We start from the raw sequence: 25,238 nt of genomic DNA, 5'->3' as shown, positions 1-25,238 counted from the left end.
AACAGTGGCTATGACAGTGAAACTCTTGTAAAGAATGCATGAAAAGGGTGGGTGCAGGGGCTCACACCTATAATCCCAGTGCTTTGGGAGGCCAAGGCGGGCAGATCACTTGAGGTCAGGAGTTCGAGATCAGCCTGGCCAACATGGTGAAACCCCATCTCTATTAAAATTACAAAAATTAGCCGGGAGTGGTGGTGTGTGCCTGTAATCCCAGCTACTGGGGCAGCTGAGGCAGGAGAATCACTTGAACCTGGGAGGCAGAGGTTGCAGTGAGCCAAGATCACACCACCGCACTCTAGCCTGGGCCACAGAGTGGGACTCCATCCAAAAAAAAAAAAAAACAGAAAAAGACAACACATTAGAATCTATTACTCTATGTTTATTATTGAGCTAAGTAATGTTCTCTGATTACATTTCCTTTCTTATAGTTTGTTTTTCCTGGAGTTAATAATTGTCTTTTTTTATTCCAATCATTTTCTTAAACTTATGGTTTTAAGACTTCACACTACCTCCAACAGCTCTGTAAAATATCTTTCAATCAAAACTTATATACTGTCAACCTGTCAAGTCTTCTGTCAGTTCCATTTTCCCCTTGAGTTTCCCCCACAGAGTCCCTATTCTCTGGTCCACTCAGAACCAACATTCCTGACTCCCTAGACCTACTTTACTCTTGTCATGCACACCTTCACCCTTCTTCTCTCTCTGGAGCTAGATCCCAGGTTTACTGGATCACATCTGATTTGTTATACTTGCTAATTTTGATGAACTATCCTCCAAGAGCCTCCTGAGAGTGTGTGTGGAGGTGTATCAGGATGGAATGGTTTATGCTTCAGTAGCACACAACCTCAAGATCTTAGCAACTTTAATACTAAAGGTTTATTTCTCACTCCATGGCATGATCACTGGGGATTACCAACCGGAAGCAATGTTCCACATCTCCTCACTACAGAATCTAAGCTACCCAAAGAGTCATCATCACAAGCATTGTAGCTCACTGAGACCAATGAAAGGAAATAGCATAGTGAAGCTTCCACCTGGAGGTATCCCATGTCATTTCTGCTTATATTTGATATGGCCACACCAAGTCAAAGAGGAAAAAGGAGAATGGAAATACTTGTTGAATAGCACCAATGACTATTGCAGGAGATTAATTTTTAAAAATATTTTTCATGGCCGCGTGCAGTGACTCATGACTGTAATCCCAGCACTTTGGGAGGCAGAGGCAGGCAGATCACTTGAGGTCAGGAGTTCGAGACCAGCCTGGCCAACATGGTGAAATCCCATCTCTACTAAAAATACAAAAATAAGCCGGGCATGGTGACACACGCCTGTAATCCCAGCTACTTAGGAGGCTGAGGCACAAGAATTGCTTGAACCCAGGAAGTGGAGGTTGCAGTGAACTGAGATTGCACCACTGGGTGACAGAGCGAAACTCCGTCTCAAAAAAAAAAAAAATTCATATCTAAAATGTCTTGATTGTGTTTCATACTCAATTAATAATGTCTGGGAATAGAATTCAAGATTAGAAACATTTTTCTCCCAGAATTTTGAATAGAAAGCCTCCCGTGTCCCTTAGCTTCCAATGTTGCTGCTGGGAAGCCTCATCATGCCAGGCTCTTTCCTGAGGTTTTGTATCTGACCTCTTCTCCCTGTTGTTGTTGTTTCCATATTTTTTCTCTTTCGCTCTCTGATAGATTTTAGGATTACATTTTTATTTCTGCTGTCATAAAATTTCACAATGACATGCCCTGATACGGATTTGTTTTCCCATTTATTGTGCTAGGTATTTTTAATCTGACACTTATGTACTTCCTTTCTGGTCAATATTCATGTACTAGTTGATAAGTTCCTTCTAAGTGTTTTCTCTTTTGTTGCTTTCTAGAGTGGCAATTAGATGTCAGGTGCCTGGAATAGTAATTTATTTTATCTCTACTTTCCTATTGTTCTTTTTGGGGTTATTCCTTCTAGGACATTTTTCAACTTTATCATCCCATCGCTTTACCTATGCACATAGTTTAATTTTTATTTCCATGAGCTTTTCCTTAACTGATTCTTCCTGCCATGCTGCATTCCACACCCCTTTCTTTTCATTCTGGCCCCTCACCCTCTACTGTATCTTGGTATATGACCCCATGACAATGTCATGGCTCTCTATAGTGTTCCTAGGGATTTGGGTACCTGGATGCAGGTTAAACTCCATTCCACCCTGACCCAGCCCCAGCTCTTCCTGGTTAGGATTAAGTTCCAGCCTAACTTCTCACATCTCCTATTTTTCAGCCTTTTAAGTTGTTCCACATTCAAGAAAATTGGAGTCAGAGGCACACTCAGCCAAAATTCACAATCACTATAAGGAGAACAGACAGAGGTAAAACAAAAAACAAAAACAAACCAAAAAAAAAAAAAACAAAAAAAACCCTAATTCTTTAAAATGCACATTTCTTTTTTTTTTTTTTTTTTTTTTTTTGCCTGTCTTGAAAAAATTTAATGTTCCTGACTGTAAATTGAATCATACAAGTATTTATTTAATATCCAGCCCAGTTTTGTGTACCAAGGATACAACAATAAAAAAAAATACACAAAGTTCCTGCTCTTCATTCTAATGAGGAGAGACAGATAATAAGCAAAATGTAATGTGCAGGAGGTGACAAATATTAGACAAAAATAAAGAAGACTGTGGGGCCAACAGTGCTGGCAACTGGAGATGGGAAGTGCTGCATTTTTTAAGACAGTCTTTCTGATCCGTTCTCTTAATTGTCAGCTATATGCTAAGTCCCTCCCTGTATTAGTTTGTTCTCACACTGATACAAAGAACTACTTTAGATTGGGTAATTTATGAATAAAATAGGTTTAATTGACTCACAGTTCCACAGCTGTAGAGGAATCATGGTTGGGAGGCCTCAGGAAACTTACGATCATGGCACAAGGCACATCTTCATATGGCAGCAGGAGAGACAGAAAGCAAAGGGGGAAGTACCACGCACTTTTAAACCATCAGATCTTGTGAGAACTCACTATCATGGAAACAGCAAGGGGGAATCTGCCCCCATGATCCAATCACCTCCCACCAGGTCCATCCCCCAACAATTCACCATGAGATTTGGGCAGGGACACAGAGCCAAACCATGTCATTCCACGCCAGCCCCTCTCAAATCTCATGTCTTTCTCACATTTCAAAACACACAATCATGTCTTCCCAATAGTCTCCCAAAGTGTTAAGTCAATCCAGCATTAACTCAAATGTCTGGGTCCAAAGTCTCATCTGAGATATGGTTCAAGTTGTCTGGGTCCAAAGTCTCATCTGAGACATGCTTCAAGTTCCTTTCACTTATGACCCTGTAAAACCAAAAACAAATTAGTTACTTCCAAGACACAACAGAGGTACAGGCATTGAGTAAATGATCCCATTCCAAATGGGAGAAATTGGCCAAAACAAAGGGGCTACAGGTCCCATGTAAGTCCGAAACTCAGCAGGGCAGTCATTAAATCTTAAAGCTCCAAAATGATCTCACCTTTATCCCAGTTCCCAAGAAGTTCCACATCTCCATCTGAGACTACCTCAACCTGGACTTCACTGTCCGTATCACTATCAGTATTTTAAGCAAAGCCGTTCAACAAGTATCTAGGAAGTTCTGAATTTTCCCACATCTTTCTATCTTCTTCTGAGTCCTCCAAACTGTACCAACCTCTGTCCATTACCCAATTCCAAAGCTGCTTCCACATTTCTAGGTATCTTTATAGCAATGCCCCCACTTCTTTGGTACTAATTTTCTGTATTAGTTCATTCTCACACTACTATAAAGAACACCTAAGACTGGGTAATTTATGAAGAAAAGAGCTTTAATTGACTCACAGTTCCACAGGCTATCCAGGAAGCATGGTTGGGAGGCCTCAGGAAACTTACAGTCATGGTGGAAGGGTGAAGGGGAAGCAAGCACATCTTCACGTGGCGGCAGGAGAGAGAGAATGTGAAGGAGAAAGTCCCACACACTTTTAAACATCAGATCTCGTGAGATCTCATTATCACAGGAACAACAAGGGAGAAATCTTCCCTCACAATCCAGTCACCCCATTCCCACCAGGAACCTCCCCCAACATTGGGAATTACAATTCAACATGAGATTTTGGGAACACAGAGCCAAATCATATCATTCCCCAAAAGAAAGCACCTAAAGGTTCAACCAGTTGATTCATCCACCTCCAAATCCAGCATCTCTGAAAGACGAATAATTCCCCGATAGGTTTTGGCTAAAGAGGTCAGTGACTGAAGGCTGGAGAGTAAGTCAAGTATCTGAGCATGCCCAGCATGCTCATGTGAGGAAAACAGGATAATGACAGTTCAAACTCCAGTTTGGGAAAGGAATGATGGACAACCACACATGGCAGTCACTGGAATAGAAATAGCAGGAACTCCTGCTATGGTTTGACTGTACCCCCAAAATTCATGTGTTGGAAACTTAATCACCAACGTAGCAGTTATAGAAGATGAAGCTTTCTGAAAGGTGTTTAAGTCATGAAGCCTCTGCCTTCATGAATGGATTAATGCTGCTATAAAAAGGGCTTGCAGGAGTAGGCTTGCTCTCTTCTGTTCTTCTGCCATGCAAGGACACAAAGTTCATCCCTTTTTGCACTTCTGGTTTCTATTATGTGACAGTGCAGCAAAACGGTTCTCACTAGATACCAAATGCCAGTACCTTGATCTTAGACTTCTCAGCCTCCAGAACTCCAGGTTTAACATCCTATTCTCTGTAAGCAACTTAAAGATTGACTTAGGAATTATCTGCCAAGTCTGTAATATTTTTGGCAATAAAGCTTCCTTTGAATTTAATAGGCTTCAGGGGCCAAGGCACACACTTCCCAGAGTCTGAGAGCCACCTCCCTGGGACCACTCCCACTGACAGCAATCCCATCCCCCAACCCCAGCATCGAGGCTGCAGTGTGTGTGCACATACACTGAAGACAGACTCTCCCAGTCCACCATCATGGCTGCCACCACCACCTGAATGTGCCACTAGGGAGCCTGGGAATTGCCCCACCCTGCCCACCACAGCCTGTGCCCATGCACTCCACTAGAAGGCCAGATGACAGGCCCAGTTGGCCTAGCACCAGCCATCCCCACCTTTTGCCCAACCATGATGCCCAGAAGCCTGAGGATCATCATGTCCCACCCCACCCCCGGGGTGCTGGCATCTATGCACTCCTCCCAGGGGCCAGAAGACAGGCCCATCCAGCCTGTTGCTACCGTCACCACCATCACCCACCCATATGCACCACATGGGAACCTTGGGACTGACCTGCACAGCCCATCACAGCCACTGCTAACAACAGCACATGCTGCTTTGGAGCCCAAGGATTATCCCACTGCCATTGCTCATCCCACACATCCTATCCAGAGGCCTAAGGAATAACCTACCTGCCCAGTCTAGCACTGCCATAGCCAACACCTGAGCAAGCCACCCAGAGGCCTAAGAATCAGCCCCCCGGACCTGCTAACACCATGTACCAGTAACTCAAACCCAGAATTCTTTACTAGTTTTAATCTTGTGCTTTAGCACTAGTCCTGGTAATTTGTTTTCCAGCAGTTTCCCTTAGCGTTGGTGTTCTGTCCACCTCGGTAGCCCTCAGTTTCATGGCATTCCACTTTTGAATAATGCATACTTGTAAGCTGGGGTGACCAGGCTAGGAAATGATGATCCTTACTGAGACAGCCAGGTGTGAGCGGGTCCCTGCAGAAACTCCAACCAGCCAGACCACTGAGGAAGAGCCTCAGGAAGTTCACGCCCTCTGCAGGGGGGAGGAGCCTGGCCCCTCCTCTTCCTGTGTGGAACTTGGGGTTCAAGAAGCACTCTAGTGGAGGGCCTCTGACCTTGCCAGAGTCCCTGTTTCCCCACTTTTTCCCTTTTTACCCAATAAAACCCTGTTTTACTCACCCTTTAAGCCATCTGCGAGCCTAAGTCTTCATGGCCATGGGATGGACAAGAACCTCCCATCTTCAGCTGAACTAAGGAGAATCCTGCAACATTTTTGATGTGCAACGTGCGGGATCGAGAAGCAGTGACTGAAATGGGGACTCAAAACCTCTCACTATTGCTTCTACGCCTTTTCATCCTTGGACTTCTGAGGGTAGGGGAAACCATGCCTCCACTCCCACCACCCCCCACCCCCGTCGCTCCTGGACCTTTTCATGGCCTTTTCCTTCCTTTCTCAGGACCCACCAGGGAGCTCACCATGGCTCCCCTCTCCCTGCTGGGGCTGGATGCATGGCCTAAGGGTCCTGCACAGCTGGCCGTCTGGTTCCCAGGAACATGCATCCTTCCCCTTCCCTGGCCAAGGGGTTTAACAATATCGGACAGTAATGAAGCTTAAACTTGTCTCCTGGCCAGGCGCAGTGGCTCACGCCTGTAATCCTAGCACTTTGGGAGGCCAAGGCGGGCGGATCACGAGGTCAGGAGATGGAGACCATCCTGGCTAACACGGGGAAACCGTCTCTACTAAAAATCAAAAAAAAAAAAAATTAGCCAGGTGGGGTGGCCGGCGCCTGTAGTCCCAGCTACTCGGGAGGCTGAGGCAGAATAGCATGAACCCAGGAGGCGGAGCTTGCAGTGAGCCGAGATCGCGCCACTGCACTCCAGCCTGGGCGACAAGCGAGACTCCGTCTCAAAAAAAAAAAGAGTAAGACATTCTTCCCCAGGCATTTTTAAACTTTTTCTTTTCTTTCCCCTTCTCTACCCAGTCAGGAAGTTAACTTTTAAAGTTTTTTTTTTCTTTTAGAAGATGTTTTACTAGGCTAGGAACCCCTCCACCTCCTCACCACCCCGGCCCCACAGCCCCTCAACTATCACTGTATTATCTGCAAAGTTTTAGCTGTGAAATCAAGCCTCCGGCCGGGCGCGGTGGCTCAAGCCTGTAATCCCAGCACTTTGGGAGGCCGAGGCGGGCGGATCACAAGGTCAGGAGATCGAGACCACAGTGAAACCCCGTCTCTACTAAAAATACAAAAAATTAGCCGGGCGCGGTGGCGGGCGCCTGTAGTCCCAGCTACTCAGGAGGCTGAGGCAGGAGAATGGCGGGAACCCAGGAGGCGGAGCTTGCAGTGAGCCGAGATCGCGCCACTGCACTCCAGCCTGGGCAACAGCGTGAGACTCCGTCTCAAAAAAAAAAAAAAAAAAAAAAAAAAGAAATCAAGCCTCCATCTTGTTTTCTGTCCTGAGGGCATAGCTGGTAACCACTCTCAGGTTCAATAGCTGCATGTTTTCCTACCCCTGTCTCTTAAAGGCCCCCAGCCAGTGACTGGGTTCTCTTATACCTGTGTGTACTGTGTATGATGTCTGTAAAAAGAGCTCTAATTAATTTGGCGTAAAGAAGGACAGCGCTTGGATCAAATACTTTCTTAAGGCAAGGTAAAAGCTGTAGTACCTTTCAGTTCAGGTGACTTTAACCTTTAGGGAATAAAAACAGCCCTAAAGACTATTGGTAAAATGCAGGTCAGATGCAAAGTTTGTTAAGTATTTTGAGGTTACAAACTGCTTTTTGGGTTTTGAGAACTATTTGACTTGCCAGCTTCACAATTGGTAAGGCCTGGGGACATATGGACCTAAGCAAGCCCTTGACTAAGAAGGCAAACCTTGGCTGCAGTTAGCACACAAAGCAACTTACCAAGTTTTACCTTAAAGTTAAAAATTAGGAGGGGTTACCATTATAACTTGTAATTGTGGACTACTGGAAATAGATTTAGAATCAAGGGGTGTAAAAACAATAAAATGTGGGGGTTTTTTGTTGTTGTTGTTGTTGTTTTGGAAAAGATTATAAGGCATGGAAATGTAAACTTTGGCCTAGAGTTAAAGGATCGTTTTGAGTTAATAGGAAAAGCGGAAGGTTCAAAGAAGTGGTGGAAGAATTGTGGAAATTAATCAAGTGTTTTAAACCTCAAACATTTAACAGCCTTCCCAAAATCAAACTTCAATTTCAAAATTGTCTTCCCTGGCACCTAGCTTTTCAGATACTTAAGAGGGTGCCTGAAGTGTCCAGAAAAGAGAGGTAAACAGGATTATTTGACATGTTTAGGTACATGGGATCAATCTTCTTTAGTTTATATATTAGTGAATAATGCTAATATGTGGTCCAAAATTGTATGAGATTGCTAAAATTCGAATGTCTGAGTATATGCTATCAATTATAACTAAGATTGTTATGTTACATTATTGCAAACCACAGAAGATAACCAAACTTCTTTGTCATTTGTGTTTCTAACTGTAACTGCCCTGGACATTTCGCTATTCACAGACAGTTGTTGTCTTGTTTTAAGCCTTTTCAAAAGGTGGTTCATAATAAGCTGTAGGACTTTGACAGGTGCTTTCAAATACAGGCTTCTGATAATTGGCTATTGTGACTTTGGAATACAGGAAAATGTACAGTACTCATGAGGTGAAATGCTCACGAATATCAAGCAAAACAAGAGTTAACTAAATGGACTGAACTCAGGAAGCTGAAGCAACCTTTTTGACTTTTGCTTGGAATGTTGCTGATCCTTGTTTTGTTTTTCAGAGTCAAGGAAATTTATTTTGAGCTATTTACAGCCTTTAATAATTAAGCAAGGTATAATCCTATGATCAAAATTTGGAGCATGTTTGTTTCTCTCTGCCTGGTTCCTCCAGAACTTAGAACCTATCTGTGAGTATTCTTAACCTATGGCAATATAGGTGTTTGCATCAGTGCGATAAGAATTCATTTTTCTTTTGCAACAGGACAGAATTGGAGAAAATGGTTATTTTACCAAGGCTTTGACTGGAAGGGTATGCTTCCCTTTAAGGAGTTAACCTCAAATTGCAGAGCCAATAAAAGCCCCATGGGAAAACTGGCCTCATACCCTCATCTTCACAGTCCCTGTACAGGGTTCCTGACCTGTGGTCAGTAAAGAATGTCACTTTCTAACAGGTCTAGGAGCTCCAAGTTTATCTTGGGACCTTAAGAGGAGAGAATCACCCAACTCACAGGTATTTGAGGATACAAACCCATGGCTGGGCTGGGTTTTAAAAGATTTTTTCTAAGATTCCTTGGGGAACAGAGTTCCATCAAAGCCACTCTGAAGGCCTATGCAGAAATAATTATTCTTGCTGTACTTTATGCAAATAATCAGGCCAAGTATAAGACTGAAGTCTATTTTGGAAACCACTCAGTCCTATCATAATTTTTTTTTTAAACAAACATGAAGACCAAAGAGAGAGAAATCATGTTCCAGAGCTTATCAAACTTACTGTACATCTGTCATTAAATTCTAAACTCATTAGCTGTGTTTAAGTTTTTGCCTACATTTTAGACTAACCCTGCTTGTTCCTGTGAACCTACCGGCAATCTCTGGTTGCAGGTCAGAAAGAACAAGAGGGATGGATAATGTAAAAATATGGATCAATATTCTAGTTCCGAGCAATTATTCTGCAAATCCTGCCAGGTGGGAATAAATAGGATCACTTGGAGGTTCCTTTTTGGGAAAGTAAGACCAAGGGAACTAACCAAAGCCAAGCACCATACACCCAAATCCTAGCAAACATTAACTATAGCTACTAGTTATCTGGGTGTGTCACAAGACATCCTTTCCTCTCCCTTGTTGGAGGAGGAGTCAGTTCCACAGTTTCACCTTGGCATTTGGCTTATGATAAGGAGCCCATACAACCCCTGCTGAGATATATTTTTTGTCCCAGACTTAATTCCAAGCTTCAGGTCAAAGCCCTAGAAAAGAAAACTGAATCTGAGGGATCCAGAGACAAATAACAAGAGAAGTTAAAAGGTACAGTGCAGGTGAGCATGGCTGATTCCTGCCGATTAAGCCAACCCCAAGCTTCCTGTTTCATGGATAAAGGCCACATTAACATCCATAGCATAAATGAGATCTAGGGAACTCCAAGGCTACTGACATGACAGTAGTAGGCTTAGGTGAGAGCGGATAATTCCTATTCTCTAGGTTCTTCCCTGCTTCATGGGTACAAACCGTTTTGGCACTCATGGAGGGACCTGCCAAGGTTACTGGGACTCGGGAATGCAAGGATGGAACAGGGAAAGAGGACACTCTTCCCTCTCTCCTTCATGTACCCCAGGTATCTGCTAGGAAGAGAAGGGAATCAGGGATGCCTGCTCTCCTCTTTCTAGATGGGTAGCCATTCATCTTCAGTCTGTACCCCTTTCAATTGCATCCTGAACGCTTGAGACGCCTTTAAAAAAACACCTTCTTTTTCCTTTCTTCTCTTCAGTTCTCTCTTCGCTGATAGGTAATTGTGTTTCTGTACTATGGAACACTCCCCTCGGATGCATCCTCCAAGGAAGTTGGAAGACAGGAAATATTTATAACCCTGGAGCCAAATGAAAAAACAATTTCTGTGCTAATCAGATTGACACAAGGTCTCAAGAAAGACGATTTAATTATGTTCTATTCATAAGACCTTGTTGTATTTTCCTGCAGCTCAAAGCAAAAAGATAAGAACTCTTGCTAGCTTCATTCCAGAACCATTGTTTACCCATCTAATATATAAGATCTGATATTTGTGTAAATGTCAGAATTTGTAAAACATAATTTAGATAATTGTGGAAAATCAAAATGTGGCTTGTGCAGAGGATAGTATATTCATTTTCTATTGCTGTGTAGCAAATTACTACAAATTTAGCAACTTAAAACATCATCCATTTATTATTTCACAATTTCTATATGTCAGGAGTCCAGGCATAGCTTAACTAGTCTTCTGCTTAGGGACAGAAGGCTGCACCCAGTGTGTTAGCCCGGCTGCCTCCTCATCTAGAGGCTTGAGTGGGAAAGAATCTGCTTCCAAACTCATTCTTGTTGCTGGCAGAACTCATTTCCTTGGACCTTATGACTGAAGTTCCAGGGTTTTTGTGTGCTATCTGCTGGAGGCCACCATCAGATCCTAGAGGTCCCCTGCAGTTCCTAGAGACTACCTACAGTTCTTTTCTTCTATGACATGGCCACTTACTTCATCAATCCAGCAATAAGAATGTCTCTAACACCTTTGTCATATTCTGTTGGCTAAAAGCAAGTCACATGTTCTGCCCACACATAAGAGAAGTGCACATTAGATTGAAAGACCGGACTGTCAGGAGGTAGGAAAACCGGGCTTGAATCACAGACTTTCTAGCTGTATGTTCTTGGGCAAGTAGCTGAACTTCTAACCTCAGTTTACCTATGTATGAAATGGGCTAATTGTCATATTTTAATTAGTATGTTTTCAACTGCAGGCAAATGACCAATTAAACACAATAATGAGAAATTCATTTTCTTTCTTTCTTTTTTTTTTTGAGGCGGAGTCTCACTCTGTCACCCAGGCTGGAGTGCAGTGGTGCGATCCCAGCTCTGCTCCTAGTTTCAAGCGATTCTCCTGCCTCAGCTTCCCGAGTAGCTGGGACTACAGGTACCCACCACTACACCTGGCTGATTTTTGTACTTTTAGTACAGACGGGGTTTCACCATATTGGCCAGGCTTGTCTCGAACTCCTGACCTCGGGTGATCCACCTGCCTCGGCCTCCCAAAGTGTTGGGATTACAGGTGTGAGCCACCATGCCCGCTGAGAACTTTATTTTCTTACAGCAAGAAGTCTGGAGATAGGAGAGTTTCAGGAACAGTTAATCCAAACCTTCAATGTCTTTAAAAACAATTTTACTGTTGTTTTGTTTTAATTCTGTTCACCTCAAGGTGCTGAATTTTGTTCTCCACTTTGTGCCTTCATAGTTGCAAGATGGGATGGATACAGCAGTTCTCAGCATTATACTTTCAAGTAAACAACATTCAAAGACAGCAAAAGGGAACAGTGACACAGAAAAAGTATTTGCTCTCTCTCTCTTTTTTTTTTTTTTTTTTTTTTTGGCTGAGGTTTAAATTTTTTTAAAAGAGTTTTAGGTTTACAGAAGAATTGAACAAAAAATACAGAGAATTCCCATTCACTTCCTTCTTTCCCGTATCCATTCCCCTATTATTAATATCTTGCCTTGGTGTGATACATCTGTTACAGTTGATGAACTAATATTGATACACTATTATTAGTTAAACTCCACAGTTTACATTAGGGTTCACATTTTGGTTTGTACAGTTCTGTGGTTTTGACTAATGTATAATGGCATCTATCCATCATTACTGTATCATAGAGAATAGCTTCACTGCCCTAAAAATTCTTTGTACTCTACAAGTTTACCCTTTTTCTGTCTTTGCTAGCCCCCAGCAACCACCGATCTTTCATAGTTTTGACTTTTCCAGAATGTTATATACTTAGAATAACATAGTATGTGGCTTTTCAGATTGGCTTCTTCCACTTAGCAATATGCATTTAAGATTCCTCCATATCTTTTCATGGCATCACAGCTCATTTTTAAATTACTAAATAATATTTCGTTGCATGATGTACTGTAGTTTATCCATTCATATATATTAGGGATATTCTGGTTGTTTCTAAATTTGGCAATTATGAATAAAGCTGCTATAAATATTTGTGTTAAGGTTTTTGTGTAGGCCTAAGTTTTCAACTAAGTTTTCAATCAACCTAGGAGTGTGATTGCTGGGTCATATGTTAAAACTATGTTAGCTATGTAAGAAACTGCTAAATTGTCTTCCAAAGTACCTGCACTATTTTGCATTGTCACCAACAGTGAAGAAGAGTTCCTGTGGCTCCACATCTTCACCAGCATTTGGTGTTGTCAGTGTTTTGGATTTCAGCCATCCTAATAGGTATATAGTGATACCTTATTCTTTTAATTTGCAATTCCCTAGTGACATATGAGGTTGTGGTTGGAGCCTGGGGTTTCTGAAACTATGATTATGGAAAGTGGAGTTATTGGTGATAAGGTAAAGGAAATGCCAACGAAAGTAGGTGGCTGTCATGGGGTGGGGGAAATGTTACTGGAGGAGAGGAGGCTTAAGAATTGAGAGGCAAACAAAGACCAATTAAAAGTAAGAAACAGGCTGGGCAACTGTAATCCTAGCACTTTTGGAGGCTAAGGCTGGCAGATCATGAGGTCAGGAATTCGAGACCAGCCAGACCAACATGGTGAAACCCCGTCTCTACTAAAAATACGAAAATTAGCTGAGTGTGATGGCGTGTGCCTGTAATCCCAGCTACTCAGGAGGCTGAGGCAGGAGAATCTCTTGAACCTGGCAGTCGGAGGTTGCGGTGAGCCGAGATCGCGCCACTGCACTCCAGCCTGGGCAACGGAGTGAGACTCCATCTCAACAACGACAACAAAAAGTAAGAAACAGTGAGAAATTTATTTTCTTAATAAAGTTCAGATTATCAAAGAACAAAATTTCCACCAATTGAGTTTCAAAGATCTAGCTGGCTTTTATTAGACCTCATCTCTACAAAAGAAAAAAAAAATCCAAAAATTAGCCAGGCATGGTGGTGTATGCCTACAGTCCCAGCTACTTGGGAGACTAAGGTGGGAGGATGGCTTGAGCCTGGGAGGCAGAGGTTGCAGACAGCTGAGATCATGCCATTGCACTCTAGCCTGGGCTATAGAGCCAGATCTTGTCTCACAAAAACAAAAATGTAAAACTTTGTTGCATCAAAAGATACTATCATGAAAGTGAAGAGACAGACCACAGAATGGGAGAAAATATTTAAAAATCATATATCTGATAAAAGTGTAGTATTGGGAATATATAAGGCACTCTTACAATTCAGTAACAAAAAGACAACCCAATATTTTAAATGGGCAAAGGACTTGAATAGATATTTTTCAAAAGAAGATATACAAACAGCCAACAAGCACATAAAAAGATGCTCAATATCATTAGTCATTAGGAAAATGCAAATCAAAATCATAATTAAATACCACCTCATACTGACTAGAATGGACATAATTTTTTTAATGGAACATACATGTTTGTGAGGACATGGAGAAGTTGGAACACTTGTACATTGCTGGCAGGAATGAAAAATGGTGAACCACTGTGGAAAACAGTTTGGTGGTTAAACATAGACTTACAATTTGACCTGGCAATTCCACTCCTAGATATACACCCAAAAGACTTGAAAGCAGGGATTCAAACAGATACATGTATACTGGTGTTCATAGCAGCTTTATCACAGCAGCCAAAAGTGAAAACGATCTAACTAGTGTTCATCAACAGGCGGATGGAGACAAAACGTGGTAAATCCATGCATGGAAATATTCTCTAGCATAAAAAGGAATGAAGTACTGATGCATGCTACAGTGTGGATGAAAAAAACATGTTCAGCAGAAGAAGTCAGACACAAAGGCCATATATTGTATGACTCCATTTATAAGAAATGTCCAGGACAGGGGAACCCATACAGACAGAAAGCAGATTAGTGGTTGCTAGGGACTAGGGGGAAGGGGAAATGGCGAGTGACTGAATAAAGGATACAGAATTTCCTTTTGAAGTGATAAAAATGTTCCTGAACTAGATAGTAGTAAAGGCTGCACTAAATTATGAATGTACTAATGTCATTGAAGTGTATACTTTTTTTTTTAGATAGTCTTGCTCTTTTGCCCAGGCTGGAGTGCAGTGGCATGATCTCAGCTCACTTGCAACCTCTGCCTCCCAGGTTCAAGCAATTCTTGTAGCTGGGATCACAGGTGTGTGCCACCATGCCTGGCTAATTTTTATAGTTTTAGTAGGGACAAGGTTTCACCATGTTGGTCAGGCTGGTCTCAAACTCCTAACCTCAAGTGATCCGCCCACCTTGGTCTCCCAAAGTGCTGGGATTACAGGTATGAGCCTGCAATCAGTGTACATTTCAGCCTAGCCTGAATTGTTGCTTTTAAATGGTTACATGATTAATTTTATATTATGTGAATTTCACACACCCCTCTTACACACACACACACACACACACACACACACACACACACACACACGGAAGGGGCATGGCATGATTCTGAAACAGTGGGGGGAAATTAGCCAGCCCAAGAAAGCAGGGAGAGGTGCTTTCCTTGGAGTAGCCCAAGCCAAGGTGAGTGGACTGGCCTGGGGCACCTCAGCAGTGGAAAGATACACCTGTGGCCAGAGATACAAGAGGGCAGAGGCTACTGCTCCCATATGACAAGGCAGTGTAATCCTTAGGCGATTAGCACAAAGCACATCAAAAAGCTTCCACAAATACCCATTTAAAGGCTGGAGATATGAATGAAAAGAAATTGCATGCCTTTGCTATGAAGAGTGGTTCTCTCTCCTTCCTCTGCAACAGAACAAAGCCTTCTTTGCTGTGAGAATTCCAAGTGTGGTCTGGAAAGTCTAAACCTGTCTGTTGAAAGAATGGTTCTTAGAGGGTGAAAAGAAGGGATATTGTCGCCCTCCTCTGGTCACTGAGCAGCTTTGGTGTCCCCCTTCTGACTGACACGGCCACCACTGCTGTGAGTGCAGAACCCAGGGCTGGAGATGTTTGGCAGCCGAGGTACCAGGGCTGTGAAGGCAGCTGGCCCTCCACTCCCACCTCACCCTTCTACAAATGCTTTCTCAGTTACTCAGGAGGTTGAGGCGGGAAGGTGACTTGAGCCCAGGGAGTGGAGGCTATAGTGAGCCATAATAAAACCACTGCACTCCAACCTGGGTAACAGAATGAGATTCTGTCTCAAATTAATTAATGATACAAATAAATTTTTTAAAATTAAAAAGGCAGCATGTAGACCAGGCATGGTGGCTCACACCTGTAATCCCAGCAATTTGGGAGGTCGAGGCAGTGGATCACTTGAGGTCAGGATTTCAAGACCAGCCTGGCTAACATGGTGAAACCTTGTCTCCACTAAAAATACAAAAATTAGCTGGGCATGGTGGTGCACACCTACTTGGGAGGCTGAAGCAGGAGAATCACTTGAACCTGGGAGGCAGAGGTTGCAGTGAGCTGAGATCATGCGATTACACTTCAGCCTGGGTGACAGAATGAGACTCCATCAAAAAAAAAAAAAAGCATATATTCCAATGTGCTTATAAGTGCATAGAATATGTCTGGAACGATAATGAAGAAACTAGGTAATGTGAAACTGGGTAATATGATTTTTCTGGGTAATATGATTTTTAAGGGACTAGGAAGACAAAGGCACACTTTAGTCAATATCCCCTTTTTGATTGTGGTAAAATATACATAATATAAAATTTACCATTTTAACTGTTTTTAAGCATACGGTTCAGCGGCATTGAGGACTGATATGGTTTGGGTGTGTGTCCCCGCGCAAATCTTGCATAATCCCCAATGTTGGAGGTGGGGCCTGGTGGGAGGTGATTGAATCACGGGGGCAGATTTCTTCTTTAGTGCTGTTCTTGTGATAGTGAGTGACTTATTGCGAGATCTGGTTATTTAAAAGTGTGTAGCACACCCCCCGCCCGCCAATACCCGACTCTCTTTTCCTCCTGCCCTAGCCTTGTAATACGGGCCTGATTCCCCATCACCTTCTGCCGTGATAGGAAGTTTCCTGAGGCCTCCCCAGCCATGCTTCCTGTAGAGCCTGTGGAACTATGAGCCAATTAAACCTCTTTTCTTTATAAATTACCCAGACAGGTATTTCTTTATAGCAGTGTGAGAACAAACTGACACAAGAACATTCACATTGCTGTGTAAATATCACCACCCAGCTCCAGACTGTTTCATCTTCCCAAAGTGAAGCTCTGTACCTATTAAACAAGAACTCCCCATCCCCGCTCCCCCCAGCCCTGGAAACCACCATTCTATTTTCCATCTCTATGAATTTGACTACTCTAGGAATCTCGTTTAAGTGGCGTCATACAGTATTTGTCCTTTAGTTTCTGTTTTATTGTTTTTAGCATAATGTCTTCATCAATACACTTTGATAGATTTTTAAAGTTCTTGGGGAGCTTTTCTAAAAATATTGATACCCAGATCTTACGTCTAGAAAGTCTGATTTTTTGTTTGTTTTTTTTGTTGTTGTTGTTGTTTTTGAGACGGAGTCTCACTCTGTCACCCAGGCTGGAGTACAGTGGCACAGTCTCGGCTCACTGCAACCTTCACCTCCCGGGTTCAAGCAATTCTCCTGTCTCAGCCTCCTGAGTAGCTGGGACTACAGGCACACGCCGCCACACTCAGCTAATTTTTTGTATTTTAGTAGGGACGGGGTTTCGCCGTGTTTCCCAGGCTGGTCACGAACTCCTGAGCTCAGGCAATCTGCCCTCCTTGGCCTCCCAAAGTGCTGGGATTACAGGCGTGAACCACTGCGCCTGGCCGAAAGTCTGATTTTATAAATCTGCGGGGCAGCTTGGGCATGTGGATTTTTAGGTGATTCTAAGGTTTAGCCTGGGCTATGAACCGCCGCTCACTCCCAAACCAGGCTGTGCACCAAACTCACCAGGCGCTTTTCAAAGCTCACCCTCACAGACTCCCTTGTCCTACCTCTGACCTACTCATTCAGAATTTTCAGGAATGTGCAGTTTTAACCACCACTCTGAGGGATTCCTAAGCAACCAGCCTGGCCTGCGCTGCAGAGAAGCCCCCAGGAAGCCGTGTCCTGGATAAAGCTCTGGCTTTGGATACACTGTAAGTGCAGCCTTTCACTCAGCTGCAGTGATTGATACACATGGAGCCCTGTCCCCACCAAGTACTGAGGAAACAGAATAAAAAATAATTGCTAATCAAAAGTGAAGTTCCTAATTTTAAAAATAGTAATAGGCCTGATGCGATGCCTCACGCCTATAATCCCAGCATTTTGGAAGGCCGAGATGAGTGGATCACTGAAGGTCGGGAGCTCCAGACCAGCCTGGCCAACGTTATGAAACCTGGTCTTTACTAAAAATACAAGAATTAGCTGGGCGTAGTGGCAGGAGCCTGTAATCGCAGCTGCTCAGGAGGCTGAGACAGGAGAACCACTTGAACCCAGGAGACGGAGGTTGCAGTGAGCCGAGATCACACCATTGCTCTCCCGCCTGGGCGACAGAGCAAGATTTCATCTCAAAAATAAAAATAAAAGTAGTAATAACGACTATTTTCACACTCACCTGTGATAGTCTTGGTTCTAGAATGATTCTACTTAGGGAGGGAGGTACAGGAAGGGACAGTTTGTTTCTGGTAACCTCACATTGAATGAGTGGGCAGAAGCAGACCCAGTAAGGACCTTACCCTCAACCGTACAGGCCTAGTGGGCTCCATACAGCAGCTGAGGGCTAGGAGAGGCATGTAAGTGCATTGCCGACAACACTCAGCTGTACGTTCTCTCCCCATTCCTGCACCCATCAGTCATCCTAGAGACAGCTGCTGCTCCACGGGCAGCTGAGGGAAGAAGAAAGAGGGGCGTTCCATTCTGCAGCTTCCCCACCAGTCCCCTCCCGTTCAACAACCCTCCCCGTTCCCACACACACCATTCGGTAACTTCTTGGTTTCTAGTCCCAGCTCTGCCACTGGCCTTGTTCCAGTTTGCCCAGGACTGTCCCAGTTTGCCCAGGACTGTCCCAGTTTATTACTAAAAGTCCTGTGACCCAGGAAAACCCTCAGTCCTGGGCAAACTAGGGTGATGGGTCCCTCAGCCTGGAGGGGAACGTGGTTAAGTGTTCAACTTTGTGAGAGGTGACACAATAATGCATGCCGAGTCGCAGGGTTGGGGGGGGGCCTTTGAACAGATTCAGCTCCTTCATTTTAAGATCTGCAAAATGAAGCCCAGGGAAGAAGAGCAACCTGCACAAGGTCACAGAGCTGGTGGCAGGGCACAGTGCCACAGCCTGGTTCTATCCCCACAGGTGCCAAAATGACTTAGCCGATATTTTCCCAGGGGCAGAGGGACAGATTAGTTGAGCTTTCAGGCGTTTTCTTGCACTACCAGCCCCGGCCCCCAGTTGATGAGGCCCACCATGCGACAGGGCTATGACTGTCGCAGAAGCCTCTGCCAATGATTTAGCTTTCTCTTTTACCTCCTTCCTCCTTGCTGAGCCCACACCTCACGTTACAGAAAGGAGACTACTGCAGTAGCTCTTGCCCACCAAATCCCCATCAGAGCCACCCTCATTCTTGGAGGGAGCCAGTAAGCATCGTAAAAAAGCATTATGAAAATGTGATTTCTCAGGATCCCTGCTCAAAATCTCTCCCCACTGCCTGGCTATTTATTTATTTATTTATTTATTTATTTTGAGGTGGAGTCTCCCTCTGTCACCTAGGCTGGAGTGCAATGGCACGATCTCTGCTCACTGCAACCTCCACATCCCAGGTTCGAAAGGTTCTCATGCCTCAGCCTCCGGAGTAGCTTGCCTGGCTTTTCAAACATACACTAGGGCAGCACTATATGAAAAGGAATATAATGCAAGCCACAAACACAATTTAAAATTTTCTAGAAGCCACATTAAGAAACACTAAAAAGAAACAGATGAAATTAACTTTGAATGTCTTTTATTTAACCTGATATATGTAAAACACTGTCATCTCAAAATGTAATCAATGTAAAACATTATTCATAAGATATTTTTACATTCTTTTTTTGATACTAGGTGTCCAAAAACCAGTGTGTATTTCCTTTTTGAGACGGAGTCTCGCTCTTGTCGCCCAGGCCAGAGTATAGTAGTGCGCTCTCAGCTCACTTTCACCTCAAGTGATTCTTCTGTCTCAGCCTCCCAAGTAGTTGGGATAACATGCCCAGCTAATTTTTTTTTTTTTTTTTTTTTTTTTTGTATTTTTAGTAGAGACAAGATTTCACTATATATTTGAGGCCAGGCTGGTCTCAAACTCCTGATCTCAGGTGATCCACCTGCCTTGGTCTCCCAAAGTGCTGGGATTACAGACATGAGCCACCATACCCAGTCTTCCAGTGTGTATTTCATATGCTTACAGTGCTTCTTAATTTAGACTAGCCATCTTGAAATTACTCAGCAGTCACATGTGGCTGGAGACTACCATATTGGACAGCATACACTAGAGGCCCAGGAAACTATGCAAATATCCCCTGGAAGGATCCTGCACAATCACTGCACACACACACACATACATATTCTAGAGACAGAGTCTTTTCTGTCTTCCAGGCTGGAATACAGTGGTGCTATCATGGTTCACTGCAGCCTTGACCTCCTGGGCTCAAGTGATCCTCCTACCTCAGCCTCCCAAGTAGTTTGAACCATAGGCATATGCCACTGGGCCTGGCTAATTTTATATATTTATATTTATATTTATATTTATTAATATATATTTTTATATATTAACATATAATATATATTAATTATATATATATATTTAGACATGGGGTCTCACTGTGTTGCCCAGGCTGGTCTTGAACTCTTGGCCTCAAGAAATCCTCCTGCCTCAGCCTCCCAAAGTGCTGGGATTACAGGTATGAGCCACCACGCCCAGCTTCACTGCTCACATATAATGATCCAACAACTCTGTCTCCTTGGAGGTCAGGGTGAACAGGGCCCTCAGAAAATAGGATGTGGAATTATTGGTTATTGACTACAGCAGAGAAAAGTCAAGGCCAGGCCAAAAAGAGCAGGTTCACAGAGGGCTGCTGCCACCCTCGACTCTGGGCAAGAGTCCCCCACTCTGGGAGCTCTCCGCCTGCTCCATGGTATAAGGCAGCAGGCTAAGGGACTGCAAGAGGTACATGCGGGGCTGAGGGCCTCTGGTGAAAGGGAGTTTCAGAAGGGGGAAATGAGAAGGGGAGTCGCAGGGCTCTACCGAGAAACAAGGGGTGCCACACGCATGCGCCATCCCCATGAAGCAGAGGCCTCCTCTGGCTGACGTCCCTGTCAGCCATAATCACAGCTAGAGCACCTGTCTCCCAAGGAACATTCCACAGCAGCTGAAGAGAGATGTTAGCTCATGCCGGGCCAACAGTGCAAGCGGAATCTTTCAGACAGTCCCAGGCAAAGATCAGCAGTTCTTAATATAGAATGCCTCCTCATGTAGATCAAAAGAATGCAAAGGTCCTGGTGAGTCTCCAAGGCACTGAGTTCTTAAGAATGTAATTATGGATTGGAAGAAGCTAAGTCCCTAGAGTCCAAAAGTTAGTTGTCAAATTGTAAGTGCCGAGAGAGAGAGAAGAAAGAAAGGAATCCTGGCTAGATTGGACTATTTGTCATGGTGGGATGGAAGTGGTTTAATAGCTGCTTTGCTGGATTTTCTAGCACTCCTTGAAATACAGGTTCCTTGATAAGTAGTGTGTATTTGGAAGACTTTCTGTTTCTGCAAAAGCGTTACTCAAACCCTGTACACACACACACACACACACACACACACACACACATAAATATGTACTCCCCAAATTTTTGGAATCAGTGACACCTAACAGTGTTGAAGACATAAGCCAAAGAAATATGCTTAAATTTGGTAATAAATGAGTCTCATGGCAGGAGGGAGATGTACAACAATCCTAATTGACTATGTAAATACAACTCATGCTGTTAAATTGTTCTAGAGAGGGCACAACAGCATGAGGTACTTGCAGTTCTTCCAGCAGCCTTCAAACCTGCTATAACAGGCTATGAGCAGATAATACCCCAGCAGCAGAGCATGAAGACTAAGCTGAATAGTACATGTTCACCTAACAGAGCTTACCCCAAGTGAAAGGGCTTTATTAAAAAGAGCAAGGGATGTGCTCGATAGGCTCTGGGGGTGGCTATGTTCACAGTAGGGAAGGAGGGGTTATGTTTTGAGATGAGAAATGGTTTCCACCCCCTCACCACACACACCCTGCATGAAATCCCATCCTATCCAAACCCTCCATTGGGAGAAACCAGCTGAGATATCTTGCCCACTGTCTCTTTCTGCAAGACTCCACATGTCACAGAGGCTGGATTTACTCCACTCAGTGGAGCCAGGGCAGGACCAGAAGTGGGGAAAGCAGAGGAGTGAACTAGAGACTAGGCAATGGCTTTGCCTGTCTGTTTGTTGCTTATTTTTAATGATTTGTTTAAAGCCCATCCATGAAAATTACTGACAGTATTTCTTCAGTTAAGAAATCATCATGAACTGCTCTCTTATCTAAAGAACTTTGAAAGTAGAAGCTCTAAAGTTCAACTTTCTGCCACAGGCTGCCTGCCATTGGCCACACCACAGGCTCCAGCTCCAGAAACACACAGAAGCAGAGAGGGCAAGATTTGAACACCCCTTAGAGATGGATGAACCAACCCCACCAGCTCAAACTTCTCCCCATCCTATAGCCAGCTGGGGGCAGTCACACAGACAGTTGGAGACAGTCTTGCATCAATGCTGGGGAAACCGGAAGTTATAGGTTTTAATTTCTTAGGCAGACCTCATTTGTTCACATCTAAGTCTCCATCTTATTTAATGAAAAGCCTTGGGAAATCCAAAATGGGAGGCCAGCCCTTACTTTTCTTGGGAAAGGTAAGAGTGAGCAGGTTAATTGTCAAGTCCTGGAATAATCACAGATCCAGGTAGGGCAAAGGTCTGTTAAGATTAAACAGATTTAACTATGCAAATTCCATTACCTTCATAATAAAACCCTCTCTTTGTTTACTGATAGTTAATCGGAGGACACCAGACATAAATATAAATCATTTAACCATGTAAATAAGCAAACTGTGTTTACTGTAGGAAATTGTGTTTGTTCCCTTAAGTCATAAAATTTTTATTTAGGAAATTGAATTTGTTCCCTTAAGTTGTAAAATAAGCTCACTAGCTTTGAATTAATTTAATCCACCAGTCCACACAGTGTGTAGATCTTACTCATCAGAAAATCTCACATTCCTAGACTTCCTCTTCTCAGGCTTATTGGGAGCTAGTAAATCAACTGTCACTCTAGTAGATTTAAATCCAAACATATAAAATTTTCATTTTTCCCTAATGGAGTTTAATTGGTTTTTGACTTAAACTTTTTTTTTTTTTTCTTTTTGAGACGGAGTCTCGCTCTGTCACCAGGCTGGAGTGCAGTGGTACAATCTCAGCTCACTGCAAGCTCCGCCTCCTGGGTTCACACCATTCTCCTGCCTCAGCCCCCTGAGTAGCTGGGACTACAGGCTTGCGCCACCACTCCCAGCTAACTTTTCTATTTTTAGTAGAGACGGGGTTTCACCATGTTGGCCAGGATGGTCTCCATCTCTTGACCTCGTGATCCACCCGCCTCGGCCTCCCAAAGTGCTGGGATTACAAGGCATGAGCCACCACACCCAGGCTACTTCAACTTGATCTTACTATTAGAGTAACTTAAAGGAAAAGAGTCAGGTTTTCCACAATTTCTGAATGTTATTCTTTCTATCATACCAAAAAAGTTTGGATGTAACTAAATTGTACAAAATAGATAGGTGTTAAACTTGTAAACTGAATCCTATTTGACATGTAATGGGTACTTAGTATCTGGAACAAACAACCTTATGTAAAATAATGTATCTACCTAATTTTATTGAGTTTATATTTTTAAGATATTTATGTGTAGTGATTACTTGGTGCTTTTATTTTTTATTTATTTTTATTTATACTATTTATTTATTTATATTATTTTATTATTATTATTTATTTTAAATTAAAATCTGTGGCACCTGGCCATAAGTAGGCTGGGCACAGTGGCTCACACCTGTAATTCCAGTACTTTGGGAGGCCGAGGTGGGCAGATAGCTTGAGGTCAGGAGTTCAAGACCAGCCTGATCGACACCCCGTCTCTACTAAAAATGTAAAAATTAACGGGCATGGTGGCTTGTGCCTGTACTCCCAGCCACTTGGGAGGCTGAGGAAGGAGAACTGCTTGGACCGAGGAGGCGGAATTTGCAGTGAGCAGAGATGGCGCCACTGAACTCCAGCCTGGGCAACAGAGCAAGACTCTGTCTCAAATAAATAAATAAATTGAGATCTGTGTTAACATCTTATTTCATTCTCTCCACCCTTCACCTTGTATAAATAGGCTCCAATCATGAGTGGCAATCATGCAAATAGGAACACTCCATTTGGGAGTAATGTTCCACAATTTACACAGACTGTCTCATCCGATCATCAGAGTCTGTTGTGCTGTGGGTTTTACCTCCACTTGACAAGTGAAGACCCTGAGGCTCTCAGAGGTTATGTGACTTGCTCAAGATAAGCAGCTAGTAAATGATAGAGTCAGAGTGTAAAGCCAGGTCTTCTGATACCAAATGTAGTGTCCTTTCGGCCGCCACGATGTCACATTTGAGATTGAGCTTCTCTCCTCTTCCAGCGTCTGGTCATATCTGCTGATGCAGTCAGGCCGGCATGTTGAAAAGCTTTGGATTTCTGATCGCATTTTTGCTGTGGCAAAGGCATGTGCCTCTAGCAGTGTCGCTTAGGAAATGACATTTTTAACTCTCTGATCCGCATTTCTGAAAAACATTTTCTTCTTGCAGGGAGACATTTGGGCCATTACCTAGTTAACATTTGCAAACTGCTATAGGAAATTCATCTGCTTGAAAGGAACATGATTAATAGCATCACCCTCAGAAACAGAAGGTGAGGTGTTAATTATTAACAAGAGCTTGCTTAAAAGATACAATACGGAATTCTTAACAGAGCTGTTGGGAATATTAGGATGGAATGAACAGGATCTATTGAAACCACCTCAAGAGTGTAAAAAGGCACTGCTCCCGCTCTGAGCAATCACACACCCGAAAGGGTGGAGTGGGAAAGAACCACTTGCTATTCTCATTGCTATGATTCTTATCTTTATAAAAATTCCAAAACCTATCAGGTGACAGATTCCTACTTGGTCAAAAAGCCAGCATTTGCCACTCAATGAATTCAACCAATCTTTACTGAACACCCATGTCAGGCAAGACTCGAAGCCACATTCTTGGAGAACTAATAAAGGATACGGAGGCTATCTCCAGGACTGGTGGATCAGGGTAACGCTCAAATACCAATGGACCTGTCTGAAGACCTGGGCAGCTTCAAGAAGAGCAGAAATACTATCTGGAGAGTGTGTTAGGAGTGAGGAACAAAATAATTAACATTTCCTGAGCACCTTCTATGTACCGAGAGTGCTCAGTGTGACTTAATTGAATCTTTGCAGCCCAGCAATTCTATGCATTGGGTTATCGTCTCCATTTCACAGATCAGCACACTGAGGCTTGATGCGCTGATTTGCTCACACCTGGCTAAATGGTAGAGCCAGGCTGCATCCTCCTAGCAGCTCTGCTCTACCTCTGAAGAAAATGGCATTTGGAATCAGGCCAGGGAATGGCTGATAGAAACAAGGAACTGGAAAGTATTCCAGACAGTAGGAAATGAGGGAGCATCATGGGAAATTCTAGGTTGGTGTTTATTATAAGGAATCTTAGAAGTCTGGCTTGGGAGTCTGTGCTTAACTTGGTAAATAGTAGGTGTCTTTGCATATCAAATCA

At 43.4% G+C, this 25,238-nt stretch overlaps 1 long non-coding RNA gene across 1 annotated transcript; it reads left to right on the top strand.

Moving 5' to 3' along the window:
* The first annotated feature begins 10,999 nt into the window (after positions 1-10,999).
* Positions 11,000-17,839, top strand: LOC139360114 (uncharacterized). The gene is made up of 4 exons (XR_011617234.1): positions 11,000-11,103; positions 11,694-11,822; positions 12,641-12,719; positions 17,375-17,839. It is a non-coding gene; the product is annotated as an uncharacterized lncRNA (long non-coding RNA).
* The last annotated feature ends 7,399 nt before the right edge of the window (positions 17,840-25,238 follow it).

This window comes from Macaca nemestrina, chromosome 19 (genome assembly GCF_043159975.1).
Source record: "Macaca nemestrina isolate mMacNem1 chromosome 19, mMacNem.hap1, whole genome shotgun sequence".
In the NCBI taxonomy this organism is placed as follows: domain Eukaryota; kingdom Metazoa; phylum Chordata; class Mammalia; order Primates; family Cercopithecidae; genus Macaca; species Macaca nemestrina.
This window is presented reverse-complemented; position numbering and strand designations above follow the sequence as displayed.